This window comes from Colobus angolensis, unplaced genomic scaffold (assembly GCF_000951035.1).
Source record: "Colobus angolensis palliatus isolate OR3802 unplaced genomic scaffold, Cang.pa_1.0 Scaffold300, whole genome shotgun sequence".
Taxonomy (NCBI): Eukaryota; Metazoa; Chordata; class Mammalia; order Primates; family Cercopithecidae; genus Colobus; species Colobus angolensis.
In genome coordinates this window covers 353,697-358,734 of record NW_012116267.1, presented here as the reverse complement: position 1 = coordinate 358,734, position 5,038 = coordinate 353,697, and the positions used below count along the sequence as shown (strand labels likewise).

At 49.1% G+C, this 5,038-nt stretch overlaps 1 protein-coding gene and 1 pseudogene across 1 annotated transcript in view; one reads left to right on the top strand and one right to left on the bottom strand.

Annotated features, from left to right (window-relative positions):
- Nucleotides 1-5,038, top strand: part of DOPEY2 (dopey family member 2) — a 139,652-nt gene that overhangs the window by 3,937 nt on the left and 130,677 nt on the right. The window lies entirely within an intron of this gene.
- Nucleotides 311-1,521, bottom strand: LOC105517517 (annotated as a pseudogene).

The window sequence follows — 5,038 nt, the reverse complement described above, 5'->3', positions numbered from 1 at the left end:
AGCCACTATGCCTGGCTAATTTTTGAATATATATATATATGTATATATTTTAATACAGATGGGATTTCACCATGTTGGCCAGGCTAGTCTTGAACTCCTGACCTCAGGTGATCCACCCGCCTCGGCCTCCCAAAGTGCTGGGATTACAGGCATGAGCCACCATGCCCAACCTATTTTCAGTTTTGTTTTTTTTTAATGATAACCATCCTAGTGGGGTGAAGTGGTCTCTCCCTGTGGTTTTTTTAAATTAATAATATTTTAAAGATAACTTTTATTGAGGCCCCACCAGGTGCAGAACCTGTTCCTGGCGTTAAACTCCTTCTTCCTTTGCAATTTGGTCTTTCTTGAGTGGTCCCATGAATGCTTTCTTCTCCTCCATGGTCTGGAAGTGGCCATGGCCAAACTTGGAGGTGGTGTCAGTGAACTTAAGGTCAGTGTTCTCCAGAGCCCGCCGTTTGGTCTGCACCATCAAAGATGTGCAGAGAATGAGCAGTTGCTTCTTGGTTCCCACCACACAGCCTTTCAGCATGACAGAGTCATTGGTCACTTCACCATAGTGGACAAAGCCACCCACAGGGTTGATGCTCTTGTCAGACAGGACATGGTCAGTGGAGGCATTGTTCTTGACCAGTTTGCCGTCCTCGGTAAGGTAGCGCTAGCCAGTCTTATAGATCTTCTTGTTGATCTCAGTGTGGTGATGCTTGCCTTTCTGCCCAATGCATGCCATGGAGAAGGCCACATGGGCAGGATGCCATGCCCCAATCCAGGCCCCCTTGCACAGGCCTTGGTGGATCTTGTGGGGCAGCTTCTTGGTGTGCCAACAACTGATGACCTCTTTGTAGCCTTTGCCCTTGGTCACCCCGATGATGTCGATCATCTCGTCCAGCCCAAACGCTTGGTTCACAGGTACCTGCTGCTCTAGCCCCTCCTGGGCCCAGTCCAGCTTCTCAGCCATGGTGCCTCTGTTCACTTGGCTCTCCAACAGCTGGGCCTTCTTCTGGCACAGAGGAAGCAGGCGCGTCTGGGTGTGGGCAGTGACGCGGGTGACTTGGCAGTGCTTCTTCATGCTACTGAAGTCTTCTCCAGCTGCTTCTTGCCATCCTCATCCTGCCATTTCTTGCAGTACTTGGTAAAGGCCTTCTTCTTAGATTTATGCCAGTTATTAGAGAAATGCCTTTTGCACTTATCGTTGATGTGCTCAGCAAAGATGGTCTTGAAGGTCCTGAGGCCTCAACGGGTTTCCACGTAGCCCGCAATGCCCACAACCACCATATGTGGTGTCTCCACAGTGGTCACGGCCTCCACCACCTCCTTCTCTTTCACCTTGGATCCTGGTCTGTCGACTTCCTGTGTGATGTGGGTCGTGCCAGCCTTGTATCCCAGGAAGGCTGTGATGTTGACCAGCTTGGAAGGGTCATCCTTAGGGAAGCTCTTTACCTTCCCACGATGCCTATATCTGTGCTCCCATGGCAGGAAGCAGAGGGACCCATGTCTGGAAGTGGAGAACTTTCTGTGAGACATCACACCATCAGATGCCACCGGTAGAGCTCTCCCTGTGGTTTTGATTTGCATTTCCCTATGACTAATAATTTTGAGCATCTTTTCATGTGCTTATTGGGCATTTGTGTACCTTTTTGGAAGAAATTTCTATTTTAGACCCAGCGCGGTGGCTCACGCCTGTAATCCCAGCACTTTGGGAGGCCGAGACCGGCAGATCACAAGGCCATGAGATCAAGACCACCCTGGCCACCATGGTGAAACCCTGTCTCTACTAAAAATACAGAAATTAGCTGGGCATGGTGGCACGCACCTATAGTCCCAGCTACGCAGGAGGCTGAGACAGGAGAATTGCTTGAACCCGGGAAGCAGAGGTTGCAGTGAGCTGAGATCGCGCCACTGCACTCCAGCCTGGGTGACAGAGTGAGACTGTCTAAAATATGTGTGTGTGTGTATATATATATATTTTTATATGTTATATTATACGTATATATGTGTGTATATATATAATTATCCAGTCGTGGTAGTACATGCCTGTGGTCCCAGCTACTCAGGAGGCTGAGGTAGGAGGATCGCTTGAGCCCAGGAGATCAAGGCTTCAGTGAGCCATGATCGTGCCACTGCACTCCAGCCTGAGTGACAGAGCAAGAGCCTGTTTCCAAAAAAAAAAAGACATAATTTTTTGTTAGAGGTGTTACCTGAGGAATCCCACCATGGTCTCCTCTTGGATCTCATTTCTTGTTCCCTGCTGCTGTGATTAACTATTGAGTTCAAGCAGCTACCTTGAAGAATTTGCAAGATACAGTTGAGACAAAGGTGACGCTGTCAGGCCCTACCTCAGCCTTGCCTGTGGCGGCAAACATTCACGGAGAGCTCACTGCGTGCTCATACTTAAAATGTATCTTGAGATTCGTCTCAGTTTCAACCACTTGTGTGAGGCCACTGCCAGCCAGTGGCAGAGAGAGGGCTCAGACCCCGACCAGCCTGGTTCCAAGGCCCATGCTCATGAGCAGAGCCTCCAGCCTTCTTCACATCAGTATCTGTATAGCTCACGTAAGGGGCAAGGGCTGTGCTTCTTTTCTGCCAGGGACCCTGTCTCCATCACCCAAATGCAGTAGGTGCAATTATTAGGCCCGTTTTACTGACGAAGGTTAACTCACTTGTCCGGTGTCTTATGCAACTGAGTGGTTATTGTGGATTGAATTGTGGCCTCCATAAAAAAAACCCTGGAGTCTTAATCCTTAGTACCTCAGTACGTAACCTGATTTGGAAACAGCGTTTTTACAGAGCTAATCAAGCTAGAGAAGGTCATTAGGGGGTGGCCCTAATCCATTGTGACTGGTGTCCTGACGAAAAAGGGGAAATGTAGACGCAGACATGCATGAGGAAAGGCATCATGTGAGGATGAAGGCAGACACCAGGAAGGTGCATCTACAAGCCAAGGAGTCCCAAAGAGTGACAGCAAACTCCTAGCAGGCGGGGGAGAGGCACGGGACAGATTCTCTATGCAGCCTTCAGAAGGAAGCCACTCTCTTGACTCCTTGATTTCAGATTTAACATGAGAGAACATATTTCTGTTGTTGAAGCCACCTGGTGTGTGGCACTTCGTTATAGCAGCCCTAGAATGCTACGACAGTGGTAGGACAAGATCTGTTAACACCTCAGTGCTGGGGATAAGGCATTGAACACTAAGCCCCTGCTCTCATGGAAAGAAATGACGCTTTCTTGGCGAGAGACAGATGACAGATGACTGTGATGTCAGATGCTGAATACTAAGAAGAAAAATAAACTGGGGAAGTGGGGTATGGAGGAAGGAGGAGGGAGTGCTATTTTAGACAGAGCACTGAGAGCGTGACATTAAAGCAGAGGCCGGGGTGAAGTGAGCAAGCTGGCGGGAAGGGCCATCTGGGGCATGGGCCTGTGTCCAAGGCATGGGAAGGGGACAGGAGTAGCCAGAGGACAGAGTGACCAGGGATACAGCAGGGTCAGGCCACTGATAGATTTTGCTCTGGCGGGGAGGGGAAGCCACTGAGCTTCCTCCCAGGGAGGCTATGAGCAAGGGAACCTCTGTCTCACCCATTGCAAGAATTCCCTGGGCTGTCACCAAGCACAAGAGCCAGTGTGGAGGCACGCACCTTTGGCCCTGAAATCAGTTCCTGCCGTTACTGGATGTGGAGGGTTTGGATGGTGCTGGAGGGAGCACGTCTTGATCATCATCAGGAATACTTGCTTCTGTGAAACTTGCAACTTCTGCGTTCAAGGGTCCCTGATAGGAGCTGATATGAATAAAGAATTTTCTTCACTGGGTGCAGTGGTGCGTGCCTGTAATCCTAGCACTTTGAGAGGCTGAGGGCAGAAGGATCACTTGAGCCCTGGAGTTTCAGACCAGCCTGGGCAACATGGGGAAACCCTGTCTGTCCAAAAATACAAAAATCATCTGGGCATGGTGGTGCACACCTGTAGTCCAGCTACTCAGAAGGCTGAGGTGGGAAGATCCCTGGAGCCTCAGCCTGGAGCTGTTGCACCACTGCACTCCAGCCTGGGTGACAGAGTGAGACCCTGGCTCAAAAACAAGGAATTTTTTTAAGGCTTTGGTGATCATCACATTTCTTGGACTTATGCACAGAAATTCGGTGAGTAAGAGTTGAGAGTTGGGCGGGGCGCAGTGGCTCACGCCTGTAATCCCAGCGCTTTGGGAGGTCAAGGCAGCAGGTGGATCGCCTGAGGTCAGGTGTTTGAGACCAGCCTGGCCAATGTGGTGAAACCCTGTCTCTATTAAAAATACAGAAAATTAGCCAGGCATGGTGGCGAGTGCCTGTAGTCCCAGCTACTTGGGAGGCTGAGGCAGGAGAATCACTTGAACCTGGGAGGCAGAGGTTTCAGTGAGCCAAGATTGCACCACTGCACTTCAGACTGGGGGACAGAGCAAGAGTCTGTCTCAAAAAAAAAAGAGTTGAGAGTTGAATTAGTAAAATTCTTTATAATACAGATTTAAACAATAATTTAGGACACAAAAGCACAACATACTTTTTTTAAAGGTAGGTAACTAAATGTTATAATGCATAAACCTGAGATTTGGAGAAGATTCATCCAGTCAACTCTTTACAATTAAGAAAACTGCATCCCAGAAGGTCGTGGGAAGCTGTAGACAGATTCTAATGGTATCATTTTCAACCTTGATCAGTGTTTCAGTATCATTTTTAGAATTTTTCTGTGTTACAGAATAGTTTATCTTTTTTTTTTTTGAGATGGAGTCTGTCGGCCAGGCTGGAGTGCAGTGGTGCCATCTCGGCTCACTGCAAGCTCCGCCTCCTGGGTTCAAGCAATTCTACTGCCTCAGCCTCCTGAGTACCTGGGACTACAGGTGCCCACCACTACGCCTGGCTAATTCTTCTTTTGTATTTTTAGTAGAGATAGGGTTTCACTGTGTTAGCCAGGGTAGTCTCGATCTCCTGACCTCGTGATCAGCCCGCCTTGGCCTCCCAAAGTGCTGGGATTACAGGCGTGAGCCACCATACTTGGCCCCGAGAATAGTTTTTTT